Source organism: Anastrepha obliqua, chromosome 5 (assembly GCF_027943255.1).
Source record: "Anastrepha obliqua isolate idAnaObli1 chromosome 5, idAnaObli1_1.0, whole genome shotgun sequence".
Classification (NCBI taxonomy): Eukaryota; Metazoa; Arthropoda; class Insecta; order Diptera; family Tephritidae; genus Anastrepha; species Anastrepha obliqua.
Genome location: NC_072896.1, coordinates 49155119 through 49172523, shown reverse-complemented (window position 1 = coordinate 49172523; position 17405 = coordinate 49155119).

Genomic DNA, 17405 nt, shown 5'->3' with positions numbered 1-17405 from the left:
AAATTTACGGATTACTATTTAGACTTGATCAAAATTTTGGATAGTGTTTTATTATTATGCACTGGAGTTGGTAACTTCCATTCCAAAAAAATTCCGGCGCACTTTTGGAGGCACGTCTGCAATGGCCACAGGTGGACCATAATCAGACCGGCAAACCCTTTTGCTAAGTGTAAGACAATTATGGTCGTTGCCCGATGGATGCAATTCATCCACTTAAATGGATATTATCATAATTTTAAATTATCCCACCCATCCATCTTCCCCATTTGATACTATGGTTTACACGTGTACCCTACAAGCTCTTTCCGTTAATCCAAACCAAACTCTTAGTCTTGTTCACGAAAAATTGGATGGACTTAGTCTTTCAGCACTGAAAAGTGTGACATGCAGTCTTGTTGACGTTGAAGTTAATTATTTAGGAGTCATCTTGGATAAGAAGCGGACTTGGAACGTTTATGTTTCGCTGAAAGTGGATCGCTCATTACAGATTTTTCAACAATGCCATAGAGCCTCTGGTAAAACCTGGTTCTGAAACCTGCTATGGTCGTGTGGATATATATAGCACTTATCAGACCAATCATCAGTTATGCCTTTGTGGTTCGGTGGCGACGGACCATGGTTAAGTGACACGTCAGGAACTACACAAACATTGTTGTCAAATTTTCATAGCGCATTCAAAGAAATTTGACAAATATTTTCTTTATCAACGGGTCCATGAATTAAATAGGTTCTGGAGCCGGACGGTACTTAAACGATATTAATAAGTATGATTACGCTACGGTAGGAATAGACATTGCTTTCCAACGGATAACTTTTGCCTTTCTGAAAGTAGCAGAATGGAAAATTGGGGGAAGATAGAACAAGAAATAAGTTTGCGCCTTTAGTGACAGAAAGGCTGCACTGAAGACCTTGGAGAACACAAAGCAAGCCTCAAAACTTATTCAAGAATGTAAGAATAGAAAAAATATGTTGCAAAACGGAATAAGCTTGTACTTATATGGGTTCCAGGACACCGCGGCGTTCAAGAATATGAAACTGCCAATGAATGGGCCACTTGCGGATCAGCGGTTACCTCACGAGGAGCCGAGCCAATAATCGGAATCAGTTCGACAGGAATCATAAATTGGATCAGGCATTACTAATGCAATTCACATAAAGAGCGATGGTCCGATGTTTTGTGAAAGGTGCGAATCGAAAACTGCCAAACTTTCTATTAAAACTTGGAAGAAAAGACGTTCGTTCTATTAATTTTAATTCAATTACAGTCAAATATAGCTCATTCGACGCAAAATTAAATTTATTAACACAGTAGGGTACTAAAAAAAATCCTCAATATCGGATAATATCGTAAAAATTATGCCAAAGTCGAAAAAATAGAGAAAAAATAAAAAAATTCCAAATACTTCCGTCTACAGTCTCGTCAGTTGTCATTTCAGAAAAAATGTTAACACACTGTCAAAAAGGCTTGTTTTTGTTCTTTCGAACTAAAAAAGCAAATTCGAAATCGGATGGAAATTGGCGAAGTTAGGAGGGATTGTTCATATCAACCTACTGAAAAACGGTTTTATGGCCATAAAATGAGATTTTGGGGGTGTATTGGAAATTTCTCCTATACCATTCTTTTCAGTTTTTCATAAGCTACAACCCTCACCATGTCCGATCCAAAGTTTTTTTGCAACTTTTTTTTTTGTACCACAGTGTTATCTAAGAATGACATTCCCATATACCGAAGCCCGTTCTTACACAGTGCGGCACAGTAACAAAGAAATGGGAAGTAATTTTTTCGCCTTTGTCAGCTTTGTAGTTCCTGCTGCAGCTATGAGAATTCACACCGATCGTATTTTTCTATTCAATAATATTCTGTTCCACCCATCTGAAACGCCTAGAAGCGCCTTATCACGCAGCAGCTAGAAGGAGCATTAGAGCCTCTCCTACTTCTCCCATTTATGCCATATTAGCGGAAGCTGGTCTACCTACCCTTGTGGAAAGGGTATCAAATAACACGCTGATGTGTATCCCTCGAGTTCTATATTGCAGAAACAAGTTTTTGTTTGAATGCGTTTCTTCATGTCAACACAATACAAGAAAAAATGGCCGAAAATCAACGATCTCAGAAATTTTAAATCAAGCCAAAGAACTGAACATACTCATATCACCAATTCTCGTCGAAAAACCGTCTCATCCAGAATGGATCGTACCAAGCTATTTAGCCATAAATAATTTAATGCATCATCAAAAAAATTTTACTGGCCCCGATGAATTCAAACAATTATATCTTGAAACTGTTTCTCCTTTGAAATCAGACAGGGACCTGTTATTTACTGACGGATCTAAAACCGATACCTGTACTTCATTTGCCGTAACAAACGAAATAGGTACCACTATAACCGTCGGAGTTTTACCAAGTTACTGCTCAATTTTCACAGCCGAAGCTGCTGCGTTACTTGAGGCGGTACACTTTGCGTCCCAAAAAAACCATCAATATATAATATGCAGTGACAGCAAATCAACAATCGAGGCTATTCTGAACCCAGCTAATAACTCTCCAGTAATAACAAAAATACGCAACATGCTCACACAAAAAAAAGGATCAATCAAACTTATGTGGGTCCCGGGTCACAGTGGCATCAAAGGTAACGAAAAGGCCGATAGTAGAGCTAAGGAGGCAACCAAAGAGCCATTGTACATGTTCGAATACACTCATCCAGAAGATATAAAAAAGTTGGTAAGGCGTACCAATTATGAAAGTTCCCTGAACAAATGGAACCAGTACCAACATCACTACAAATCCTTCAATCTCTCCAGATTGAAAAACCAATACCCGTCAAATTCTTCATGCCGGAATATTAAGACCGTTGTTCGTCTGAGAATTGGCCATACAATTTCAACCCACTCGTATTTGCTAAATGGTTTGCCGAAACTCCCGTGCCCGTTTTGTGGATTTAGCGAATTCACCGTATCGCACTTCATGGATATATGTTCAGGAATCCAAAATATTAGATCATCGGTGTTTAGAAATATCAAACCATCTGAACTTCTGAAGCAGACAACGGACTATAATATTAGTATCACAAACCAATTCGTTTCTTGCTGTAAATTAAAAATTTAACTTCATAGGCTTCTAAGTTATCTGGTGTGTATAGTAGTGGTTAACTCCACATACCTTCTATTGTACTATCTTCATCTTCTCCAGTGTAGATATAATATATTTTTATCTCGAATCTAGCGTATAATAAAACTAGTATAATATAATTATTTCATTTTCTCGTCTTGATATATAGTATTAACCATTTAAAACAATAGCCGAAGGCCTTAGCAGCCAGTGCTTGTTTTCCTTTTTTTTTCTTACCTTTAAGTGGAATAATTATTTATAATTATTACTCTTTTCAATAAATAAATAAATAAATATTCTGTTCATAACTCCAATGACTGTAGTTACAGATAGCTTCGATCTTCAGAGGATATACGACTCGCGCTCGATTCGGTCAAGTTTGTCTTGAGATCCGACGAGCTGTGTTTTGCTTTCATCTGCCACCAGTTTGCCTAAAAGTAAATTGCCTAAAAAGTAAATGACAATTCTTTTTAAAAAATATCAACTTTTTCTTTACTCCGGCTTACAGAAACATCTGCCATGCAGTTTCCTTCTGTCCTTATGACCTGAAAAGCAAGTGAAATGAAAGCTGTTCTATTTAGAAATAATTCCAATACTTCATGAGTTCTCATATTGGATTTTGTGTCCCATTTGTAATGCGAGTAACTGTATTATGCGTATTTCTTCCCATTTTACTCAAATTAAGCGTAATCCCTTTTAATGAATGGCATTGACTGCAGCCGTGGTCAACCGAGCTATATCTCAAGTCAAACGATTATAGAGCCAACAAATTCCAATTCACAAAACACGCAAAAGGAGAATGTGCGCGCAAAGGCGAATACATCTACACACAAATAACTCAAAATTATATTCTGATAGACAGTGTGACGTATAAAACTAAATTGGTAAGCTTAGGCCGAACTTCTTTTCTAATCGGTGATGAGCGTCCACATCTTGAAAGGTCGGCCTTGAAAGGCAGATGTTTTTTTTGATAACCATTTTTCTGAGTTGTGAATTCAAGGTTTGCTATCGCGTAACGAGTTCGAAGTTTTTAAAACGATTAAAAATCATTTCTTATACAAGTCAAATTGTATTTTTGTATTGTATTTTAATTGTATGTTTGATTGCCTTTAGCATTGATACTTTGAACCATTGCACTAACAGCGATAATGCCACGAACAAGCAAACTCAGCTGTGGCAGCCACTTGCTGTAATCGCATACACGCGTAGATATGAGGCAATAAATACTTATACATACAAACATGAAAATGTTGTACCATACATTGTGACGTTCACGTGCTTAGCCCACCATAAACTAACGAAAATTCGCCAATTTAGAGCATTAGCGACCACACAGCGCGCACAATCGTAAGCTGGCATACTACAATGGCTGCAAGTACGTCTGGCAAACAAAATTCAAACAGGCAGTCATGTCGCGCTGCCAATAGTCTGCGCCTGACACTGGGTAACAATTTTGATAAATCTGTGGTAATTAGTTGGAATCTAGTTATAAATCGGCATAACCTCAGTTGTCGAGCAGTGTCAGTTGCCGCGAGCGCTCCTACAAGGACAATAGTTGCTTTTCCTCGATACATACATACCTACATACGCATGCATAGGACGTGCGCCCATGGAAATGTATCGTACCTACACATTAATTAAAGGCTACATACAATTTATAAGTAGTTTATATTGTATTTATGGCATTACGCGAATGTAACTCAAATCCAGCTGAGTGGTGTGAATCGATTAAAATCGGATTAGACCAGGAACAAAGCAGTGGGCTTGATTGTTGCGTATGAAGTTGGGTTAATAAGGCTCCGGAAATTGGAATACGTCGTCAATTCACTCAAATACAGAATGTGGCCTGTCAAAAAGCAGCTCTCAAAAGAAATAACAATAATTTTTCGATTAATCGATCGGTCAAATAGTTTTCTTGTGATACCCCACACAAATTTTCATATGAATAGAAGAGCCTGATTTTCATGTGCATTAAACACTTAAAAAAAAAAAACCTGGAAAAATATTAAGTTTTCTAATTGGGGCGAATCCTTGCTGGTAGTCACATTGTTTCGGCGGTGCCTGCCAAATCTATTATTTCACTTGTATTTTATTTAGTACTTGTATTGCGTATTATGCAGTCAATGATGTCAAATTCCCATGGCAAGTAAGATGAGATTGGGCAGCACTTGCTAATGAATAACTTTATTATGAACGGTTAGAAGGAATGGTTATCTCAGTTACCTCCGTTGTGAATCGGCTACCGAATTGAAAAAGTATCTGCCTAGCAAACCTGCTCTAATTCTATATATATGCCACGATCTTCGAGATACTCTCTCTTGAAAGGCTTAGCAGTTGCTTTGTCTTTGTTTATTTGCGGTCACAGTAGCCCATCTGTCACGCATGTGTCTTCATCTCTCCATGCTCTATTGGCCTGTTGGAAAATGTAATTTTTAATTATTAATTTGCTCGTGTGGCCATAGAAATACCAATATTGCCTCTGTTTTCAAGCAGTGGAAGATTAATACACTTTTTGGCTAGCTCATTAGCTTTACAATTTCCCTCAATATCTCTGTGCCCCGGAACTCAAAAAGGGTTGACCTTGAATACGACACTAATATCATTTAGGGCTTTCGGGCATTCCTGTACAACTTTTGATATTAGTAAAGCTGTTGCGTGAGCTACAACTTCTGCCTGATAGACGGTGCAATAGTGTGATAGTCGGACGGATAGTTCTAGTCCTAATTCCTTCGAAAATGCTCCATAGCCCACCTTATCGTCTACGTTGGAACCGTCTAGGTTGCAACTCTCCTCTTGACGGTATGATTGTCTTGGAGAGTCTGTCGAAGGTGAGTGTAGGAATAGAGTAGTCCATTTCTTGTTTGAGACTATTCAGAGTGTGCAAAATACATGCGTGGAAAACCACCGGCCTTTCCATAGCGCTATACTTTTAATTCTAAACGCCGAGGCGGCCACGTTTTCTCTAAAGGATTTAGTGCAAGCAAGTTGATTAGCATTTCCAGGGCTTTGTTTGGGGTAGTCCTTAATTTGGGGTAAACCTTACTGATGATTTTACCATAACTCGCCTTTTGAGCAGATGGCTACTATACAAGTATTCCATATGTTAAGATTGGCCTAACTACGGAAGCATAGAGCCAATATGTAACAAGAGGCGTTTACCCCCATTCAATACCCACTGCTTTTTTGCAAGTCTTCCTTACTATTTCCTTAATATTATTATTATTCCATGTGAGTTTCCTATCTAATATATGTAAGCCCTACATACTTGACGTTCTCCCTCAAATGAGTCTCCACACCCTTAAAAGCTAGCGGGAGGTTTATAGGAAGCTCATATTCCTTTGTAAAGAGATTCGGATCAGTTTTTGCGTGGTGTATACCGAGTCCCCTACTCTCTGTCCATCTTCTAAGCGTGGCCATGTTAGAGCACAGAATATCCATAAAGGTGTTGGGATATTTGCTTTTAACACCCATGGCTAGATCATTTGCATAAGCAGTGTCGTGGCAACCTCTACTCTCCAGGGTCAGTAATAGAGAGTTTATCGTCAAAATCCACAGAAGAGAGGTAAGGACTCCACTTTGAAGTGCGTCCCTGCAGATCTGTCTACTTAGATTAGTGTTCAACTTCTACATTTTGCAGCTCCCCCAACGATCAAAGGGATCTCTTCCCCTGATGATTGCTCGATGTCTTGATGATTGCATTGATGTCTTTTGTTCAAAATTAAACGAGTACCTCACCGACTTTTGGTTCCTCGAGTGCCGCCATCGTAGACGAATCACTCCTATATTAGACGAGGAGTTTCAGCTTCTTTTTGCGACCCACGTGACATAATTCCGTGCTCTCTTATTTATCCAGAATTGGCCAGAAAAATATGTCTGGCATATGGAGCTATATGTCCGCTTGAACAAAATCATCTTATACCAGTTTGGGGTACCATTGGGCCCAACCCTGCCGAAATTGTCCATTTCCTGTTAGATGATATCGACGTTAACCACTGTTGATTGGACATCTCTAAATATGTAGTTGCTTGGCGACAGGTTTTCGGACGCCTACGGTGTCATTCGCATCGGCTAGCTTGAAAAGGAAATCATTCATTGGTTTATTATCAAGAGCTTTTAAATTAATTCAGTTTCGGTTCGGAGCAATATAGATGTACTTAATATACTTTCTCACATTTAAAAGAAACAACAATTTCCATTCCTTTTTAAGAGACTTCGATTATCTCTTAAAGGCGATACTTTTGCATTTGAGGTACATTTGGGTACATTCATTTCCTAAATCCATTTAAAGTTATGAAAATTGACAAAAGAGGTTTGAATGGTAACAATTTTTCTCAAGATTTGAGGGCGGCCCAATATATAAATTTTTACGACTCAATTCTTGTCTGACCTACTTTTCCTCCTATCGATAGTTTAAGTTTAATAGCCACAAGATTGCCGGTTATTTTAAGTATTTCCTAAAATTTTTTGTTCACAAAATATATTCAAAAAGGGCTTAGGCTAGGCACCACAGAAGTTAATTTGAATCTCAAATCGGATCCGATTACCAGGAGGAAGCATTGCTCATTTTGTGGTGTTTCACTTTAATGCCTGAAATCGTTTGAGAATGATGCGAACTACCACTTCCCAATCTAAGGCATAATGCGACACCGCGCTTATTGGACGATTTTCGAAAACTAAAGGCTGGAAAGCAACATAACGGGAACATCAAAAAAGAATTCACCGAATTGAAGCAACAAAATTTGCTCTGTATGAACGCGGTCTAATGAAACTCTCCCGAAAGAGTTTTGGCAGCATTGAATATAGTGAGTTATACCAGTTTTATGAGGTTCAACCGTACTCGTTAGCGGCGAATCTTGCTCGACACCTTTGTTGTTGCCTTCGCATGAACATTTTTCGCTATGCTAATCGAGCATAAAGATAGCGAGCGCGGAAATGGCGAATAGAAAGGGCCTTTGTTGCTGTCATATGCAAACTTTCGGCAAGACAGCAGTAAAGATAACGTGAGCAGAGTCCAAACATAACGAACAGAGAAGTGACGAGTCGAAGGCGCCTTTTGGTAATGTGATAGTGACGGAGAATTTAAGGTGGTCTGTTGTGAGAAGAAAATCGCGTTGTTAGAGAGACATGTGCATTTCAATTAACAGTTTCGGTCATTTTAAAGGAGATACACCCATTTTAGAGAGTGAAATTTTCAGTGCCCTCATAAGCACAAAAATGACCGAACAAGAGAAGTAACAAGCAAGGAACAAATATTTCTCTAGATCAGGTACATCACATGCGACTGGTTGCGTTGATGGAACGCATATTACGATTTATGCTTCTAATGTCCCTAGAAGACAAATAGCTTATGCTTTGTTGTAGGATGAATTATAATTGAATAAATTCAAATCATTTACCTCATTTCATTGTGTTTGTTTAACTCATTTAAAACTTTTGAATTCTGCATTATATACAAGTAAAATTAAGGGTGGAAACCGGTTTAGATCGATCAAAAAATCGATTTTTTTTATTGCATAAATCCTAAGTATAACTACTCAAGAATATGTGGTAAAAATTTTAAAGCGAAATTCGCATTATTTCCGATTCTATGAGCACTTAAGTGACTGCCCGTGGGTTCTGCACCGTTCCGCGTGTTAGTTACCTGTAGAACGACATTTTTCTCGAAACTACTTTTTTTCAACTGGTGGGAATTCTAGCTTAAAAGTTATCGACCAATCGCTCTAAAATTTTTCAGTAGTTTTTTCATTATTCAATTCTAATCTATATGAACCTAATTCTGGGATTATATTATTATTTAAAATGTGGGTTTTTAAGCAAAATAGATGAAAAAATATGGTATAAAGAAACTACTTTGTGTTCAAGCGCCTCAAAAGCATGCAATTTCCAATATTTTTTTACCACAATTAGGTTCATATTCTTAGGAAATATGTTGTTAATAAAAAAAAAATGGCTGTTGATTTCAGAGAAAAATTGCAACTTCAGGAATTCCCACCAGCAAGACACTCGGATGACGATCGTCCATGGACAGCACGCTCTCCCGCCACTATCTCCCGTGGAAATAGCTTCAAAGAAATTTAAAAGTGTACATAAAAATATAAATAAAATATCCTCTAAGCTTAAACAATTTCTAATTATTTTGGCCTCCTAAACCGGTTTCCCCCCTTAAAAAATTTGTCTAGGTTCATAAAAAATAAATCAAAATCACACATTACATTCATTCACTTCATACAAGTAAACTATTAAACTTAAAACTACTTACATATTCAGCTACTTTTGATTTCATTTTCATTCGCTGTGGTTTTTAATTCTAAGCCTATGTTTTGTATTTGAGGTCCAGCTTTTTTTGCTTCATTTCCCTCTTTTCTTTGTATCATCTTTTTGTTATAAATTTTCTTCCCTTTTCCATTCTTCTTTTACTTCCAATAATTTTAGTTTCTGTCTTTCAGCACGCACATTTTTCTAGGATATCTAGCCGTTTTTGCAATTTCGTTTTCTATAGCTTTTGGAATTATTAATTAGATTATATACATAAGATTAAAGAGTACTTTCTCCCTTCTATTTTTTTAATGCGAACAGAATAAGCAGTAGCCAATACAGAAAATTCATTTTCGACACTCGTTCGCCATTTTGTGACGAATTCGCATCTTAGAATTCGGGACTGCCAAATTCGCCTATATTTTCATTCGCTTCGCAAGTGACAAGCCTTTAATTTGCTTATAAGTGCTTATCTATACTAACTTTGCGTCAACATCGGCTGTTTTATGCGATATTTTTTTTGTGTAATAAAATTTTATGGAATACTTTCGAAATATCTGTATAGATTGTGTCAATTTAATAGTCATCTTCACAAGACGGAAACAACCTTAAGAGAAAATAGTAAAATTCGATACTGTCGATTTGTCCTTGACAAAGCCAGATTGGCTTAGAGAAAGAAAATTGAAAAAATTAACTTCTATTTAATGATGAACTCAAAAATGTTCAAAAAAGTAGATAGTTTTGTTATAGGCATCATTTTTATTGGCACTTTTGAAAATTGTTGTTTTTGAAGCTATTTGACTTTGATTACGAGTTTACATTCGCAGCTATTCAAGGGCACCTTCGTCGGATTCACTGATAAATTAAATCTTGCCACGAAATCACAATCTCATCGCAGAAAGACTTACTTTCTAAATTCCAATCCTCCAAAGGAGATAGAACGAAATAAACGGATAAGCTTTAGTGTTCGCAATTTTTACACTTTTTTTGGGAAAAAATTTAAGACTAAATTTGCAGGTAATCCACGAATTGCGCGCGCACCTCGAGTGCACTTCCAGGCTGCTTGATTTCGCTTCATCTAGATCTAATTTGGTAAACAATTTTCATTTAGTTACTTGATATTAAATCTATATTGGTTGCTGTAAGGTAATTTGAATGGAGTTTATTAAAATAAATAAGGAAATCAATCAATAAATAATCTTCCATAATCAGTGGTAAAGCTTTTTATTTTGCAATGCCCACACTGATAATCGAAATGAGTAGCAATAATGTTTCAAAAATAAAAGAGAGAGAGAAAAAATTAAGACAACAATAAACCAAGCCGAATAAAAGCTTACACTTAGTTTATGTACTCACCTTCTAGAACAATTAAATTGAGTGCTGTATTGAATGTAATCTTGAGGAAATACTCCATGCAGTATTCTCCAATTGGAGAATGTATGTAACATACACACACACACGCATACATAGTAAGCAGTCGAGAGACATGTTAACGAGCGCCTCAATTCTTTTCATTCTCCCAGTTACTGCTGCTGGCGTTACTGTGACGGCAGTGACGTAAATTTATTAACGCGTTTTCGACTTCGTTGTAGCTTAAAAACAAAAAAAATAAAAAAAAAATAAAGACTGCTCAACATAACAAATGGAATGAGGAAATGAAAACTTCAAACAACAACAAGCACGCATAGTTTTCATCTGCAAGTCCTATGCTTTTCGTTGAGTTTTAAACGTTAATTTTTCTGCCATAAAAATACCAACACCCAGACGTATGTGACCTCTCCGCATCTACCATTCACTCGCCGATTACTTGACGCTAGTCCTCTTAGTGCTCCGATTTGGTGGAAGAGGCATTTGGTTGGTTGGCTGGTAGGAGCTACTCGTACATACTCGTTTATTGCAATGAGTTGCTGCGTTGGACTTCAGTATCGCTATTTCGCGTTGGAGCCTTCACACTCAGCAAATTTATCACCCGTGATTTTTGTGTCGACCCGTTTGAATCCAATGTAATCGTTTTAGTCTTACAGAGTGGTTATGAATGTTCTTGATGTTACTGTTATCAGGAGGTACTTGAACAATAACAAATGTTCAGAATCAACTACAAACGCACGAATGTGTATAGTTGTAAAATACGTCATTTTGTTGTCCAACAGCAGTTTTGCAACAGAGTAACAACCATGGAATACACGCATTTCTGAAAGAGGACACTGTGATGGCCATTTTTTTGTTGACAAAGTTATGATTCAGCTCGCCTGAGTATATTTTTATTTGCAGTCAAAGGTGACAAGGACGTGACGGGTTTTTGTACTGCGAGTATAAAACCTTGAGGAGCTAGATTATTGATGTCTGAGACAAAGTTGATTCTTATAAAAATTCTTATAAAAATTTTAGTGGTGAGAAGTCGTCATAAACTCAATGCAGTTTTCTTCAGAAATCAATGTACCATAGTTGGACTGTGGCATAAAAAAAATGTAACTTGCTGAGTTATGTAATTAAGAATTTCATGAGATACTTAAAATTTGTATCTTACTCACATACTCCAGGAGCGGTAACTCTTAGTTATGGACCCTATACAAACTATTTTCAAGTTCTACTTGCAAGCGAAGTAAAGACTCACCATGAACTGCACAAAATCGGACGATGAGCATTCACTTAAGTGAATATTACTCTTTTTCAACCCACCCCCTAAATCCTCTATTACTATCACATTACCACAAAGCGCCTTCGATTCGCCACTTCTCTGCTCGTTATGTCTAGGCTTCCTCGCATTATCTATGATGCTCCCTTGACGAAAATGTGTATCTAAAAGCATGACTAACTTTTATTGAGGTGGGTTTTGCCGATAATTAAGCTGAAAAACGATTTTACAATATCGGTTAGAAATTTTTAGCAGTGAAGTATGGAAACACAATATATGAAAATTAGTTGTTTACCAAATATAAACTTAGCAAAAGTAGTAGGTTTGTTCTCGATGAAACACCAAAAATGAAGAAAACGTTTTTTCTAGTAGCGGTCGCCCCTCGGCAATCAATGGCAAAGCTCCGAGTGTATTTCTGCCATGAAAAAGCTCCTCATAAAAAATTTTTGCCGTTCGGAGTCGGCTTGAAACTGTAACAAAAGTATGTAGAGTTATTTTAGTACGAACAAATTTCGCGCCAATAATGCCTGATTGCAACGGCTGCCGCATACTTTCTCCACGAATAAAAGCGCTCTAGGTATATTATACCCATTGTACAATGATTTTGTTTTCTGTGTTGTAAAACCGCTTACAAACTTACAATCTGAATTAATTTTTTTTTTTAATTCAAAGTCTTGGTGTCTTCAAACTAAGAGAAAAAAACAGTAAATTTAGTGCGAAAAGCACCAAGTTGGCAACATTGAGCCCAGATTCTTCGTGCTTGACAGCGTATATGAACTGTAAATCCAAGATTCGTCACTTGGCACCTGTTACGATGTCATAGACGTAGACGAACCCCCGCGGCTGGATTTCTTCAATATTTTTTTACACCAATCCATGAGCCCATTTTTGGGCAATTGTCAAATTATGCGGTATTCTACCAGAACAAATCTTCTTAACACCCATATGTTAATGCAATATTGAATGTATGCTTATCTCGCTAATTTCCAAGGATGCTTCTATCTCGCAATCGAGTGCTTGTGGCATGACAATCGTTGTTGGACGGCCTTTTTGCAACTCTATTAATAAGATCGTAGTTTATTTGTAAGATATCGGCCTCAGTCACCACCGAAGTCGAGCGCATTTATGTGGACCAGCATTCTGTAGTTCTTTTAATCTGAGCCGTTGCGGATGACCTTTCACCTAAGCTCTTTAACCCATAGCTGACTCTCCCTGCTTTATTTATTATTTTCTCCTTTTTGTTTTTCTTTGCTGGTGTTTTCATTCACGGTATTTAATTCGTGAGCGAGGAATATAGAATGTTCACCGCAGTAGCGTACTCTCCCGCGAACAGAGCCCACTGTTATTCTTTGCTGCAAAGAGAGCTCCATTAAAACTTAGCCGATGATGTGAACTGCTTGGCTGCAAATAATTTATTGAATATAGAGGCAGTAGATGGCAGCGTTGTGATTGACTGAGCTGTAAGTGGATTACGGCAATCCGAAAATGGGTTGTATAGCGATTAGACGAATGGTGTCCAAGGATGATAGATTTACACGGTTTGCTCTTTAAATAAGAAAAGAAAAAGAAAATTGTGAGGGAGCTTCGGCTGCCACGTCACAAGGGAGATTCGGCAGCCGAATTCTGCACGCTCATTTCACATGTATTCACATAATCGTGTAATAAGTTGTTGTTCAGACAGCAACGAAGTGATATTGTTTCGTCAGCCTATCAGCAGATTCTGTCAAATTCGCTCTGAGACGAATAACGGTCTATTAAAGACCACGCCTCTGAAAATCTTTTCACCATGAACAGAAACCGATATACATATTTGGTAAATATACCAACAAAGGATAGCAATACTATAAACGGGTATATGGTTTGCTCAGTTGTGTGCATCTTACGGGGAACAGACTCGATATACGGTAACGTTGGTGAGTGTGGGCACCATAAGCCCTTGTGTCAGTGTGAAGGTACCTGCACTCTATAAAATGTAGTTTGAACTTTCTGTATTTTGTTCGAAATATTTAATATTTTTTTCTGCAATAAATGGATTTTTAACTAAGAAAAAAGACAAAAGCTCAGTTGGTACTCATTCTTAAGACCAGTCAGACTTAATAAAAGAAGAATAAATATGTACAATATAATTTATGATCCAAATAGATTTAAATACTTTCACAGAAATGTATGCAATAAGAAAATCATAGCTTAACTCCCAGAAGAAGATTTCGACTGTTACGCAGCACTCATTTCGCCATAATTTGAGCGCCTCGTTGTAGACATATCTAAGTAACAACCCTTTTAGGCGTGAAACATTTTTTGGTTTGCGAAAAACGAAAAAAGGAAATTGCAAACAGGAAAATATTTTAAACACATTATCATGATTATCATGGCGGAAAATGGGAGATGGAAACTCGCAAAAACCTAATGGACTTAGAACGAAAGGGCTCAAATAAACTAATAATCAGAAATTAAAGAGAGAGAGAGAGAAGATATTACATATACATACTTAATAAAGCATTATCCGGCAATGACCGACATGCAAACGGGATTCTTCTTCGCCCTCAGAACAATTTTCTACGTACATACCTAAATTGCATGCTTTTTAAAAGCCTTGGAGCTGCCAACTAAAACACAAGTACATTTATACTCGTATAGGCATTATAATAGAAGTAGCCCACATTTATGAAATTACGTACATGTAATTGTGTGGGTATAATGAAGCGAAAAAGTGCGCCTATTCTAAGTAGGCACGCGCTATTACACTAAATATATAAGTAAGTACTTACAACTATGCACTTTGCAGAAGGAAGCGGCTAATTAGCACTACTCTTCCACAGTTAAAAAAAGGAAGTGCGCGGCGTAAATGAAAAAAGCGTGCAAATTTATTTTTATTATTATAAAGCAACCTATTGGGAAAAAATTATGATATGTCACGCCTACGCCACGCGATGATGAATTATATCCACGTACAGGAGTTACAATGATTGACTAGGAATGAAAAATTCATTGAAGCCAAACCAAGGGTTTTGTGTAGCGAAGGGTGCGGCATCAAATAGTGGTACGAGTATAATAGAGAATCTGCGGCATGTCGAACATATCGCACTGCCGACCTTAAGGTTATTCTGCACTTATTGTACTTCCCGTTGATCTTGAAGTTCAGTCCATAGCTGCTCAGAGCACTATTAAGTTGAATGAGACTGACCTCCTGATGCAATTTCCTGTGGGGCCTGGTAGCATTTTGAGGTGAATTTCTCCTTCCTTTTCTGTACTTCGTACATATCTATTCACCCGATAACTGGATTTTGAGGGTTTTGCTAGGGCTATCTTAGTAGGTAGGAGAGGACAGTCTACACGGGCGAAGGTACCTCTGTTTTCATCGACGGAACATGGGATGCGAGCGGGGTTTTCCCGCTAAATCAGCCAATATTTCAGTCTCCTTCAAACTGCCGAAAACTAGTAGCGTTTTTCAAAGCAGAGCTCTCTGCGATCCCGTAGGCGAGCAAAATGCTTAGGGATCACGGTTAGGAGGGAGCCATAAATAGCATTCCTGATAGTCAAGCTGAGCTTAAGGCCCTGTAGTCGCAATGTTGCAGCTCTCTTTTGGTCAACTCCTGTGAGGAGGAGATCAAACGTCTCGAATGCGCAGAAAATAGTTCTCTTATCTGGGTTCCAGGGCATAGGAGCATCGAGGGAAATGAAATTGCCGATGAGCTTGTCAGGAATGGGTCATCAGAATCGGTTTCTGTTGTACCCATTTTAAACATCGATATCTCCTTGACTGTTATTAAAGGGAAACCGCACAATTCCTTTCTTAAAAAAACGCAAGGCAGATTAAGTTCTATTTTATCGTGCGACATCTCAAAAACATTTTGGTCTCAGTACGATAGCAGTAGGACGCTAAAAGTGCTGGGGATCCCCGCCATTAAATTTCCAAATTCACGCAGAGAAGCTTGGATTTCCGTACAACTCCCATTGCAGAAGAGGTGAGGATCCTGCAGAGAAAAATACTTCCTTTGAAAATGTCTGGGCTTGGCAGCTAGCCGTTTAAGGCTCCTTAGTGTGACCTTTGAGGATAGCTTGAGACAGTTCTCCAGCCTAGATTCCGTTCTTCTACTCCACTACATCAACAGGACTGGATGGCTGTAGATTTCTTTCTAACTTTAAGTTTTAAGATTTTTCGCAGGTAGTGGTCTACATACATTATGGTATCAAAACGGCAATCTAGTGCAACTTGCAGACTATTAGTGGTACTCCTACCATCTAACATACCTATCGGTATAGATAAGATAAATATATGAGAAGGAATTACATTTTATCTCTAGCGTCCCGTTGTTTTGCGAGATTACCTATCGACGTTTGACTATTCTATGTGGTTCGACAGATCCAATTAATGCATCAACTAACTTTCGTGGTAAGACTTAAGACGAATTTAAGTCTCTTTCGGGTTTGGGGTATGGCACTCGGTTGCAGTGCAGTTGGGTGTAAAGTCACATCTACTGCGCACTCTCCGAAGGGCCGGCATTAAGAACTGGTCGGAGCTAACTTCGGGGCTCCTGTTCTCCATGGGGTCAGAATTAAGTCTCTGGTCAGACTTCGTAGCCGAAACTACTACCAATTGAAGTTCCAGACTGCTGGACTGGTAGTCAGAGTAGAAACCCCGTACCCAAATTCTCAAGGCTAAAATTTTATTTTCTAAAATATGAGACAACCATTTGAAACGCCAGAAAAATGAGGAATTGTAACTTCAGTAACTTATTAACTTATTTACTTATTGTATTATAGTAATTTTATAAAGCACATTTAGTCTCCAATATAGCCTAGTAGCTATAAATGTTTTCTTTTTTGTTTTATGTACTTGAATGAAAAGACAGCGACAACTGTTGAGAAAACTTTTAAGAAATTACATGCAAATCTTGGTATACATATCTACTTGTACATACATGCATACATATATACATTAAACGTATGTGTAGAAAAGCATGGGAGTATTTTGAACTCCAAACAAAATTCCAACATACCAGCCAAAAATGCAATAAATATGTAGGATATATTATATGTATGTATGTGTATATTTACAGTGGCGGATTCCGCAGAAACTTTGAGGGAGGTGGGGCTAATTTTCATTCACTCTTGGATACTTTTCTCTTCATTTCGTTTTATTTAGATTCGGTAGCGTTTATTGAGTTTTGAAATACTTCGCATTCTTTCATGCGGCTTAAGAGCGATTCAGACTTTATTATTAAAATATCTGTCTATCTGATTGCCCTTTTGTTGGATTAAGATGGCTCGCCTTTGGACTGGAAAATCTATCCAATGACGATTAAACTGTGCAAGTTGTGCCGTCTTGTTGGAATCAAATGTCGATGAAAAATTCAAGCAGCTTCTTTCTCATTTCTAAAGAAATAAAGAGCGATGATGCTG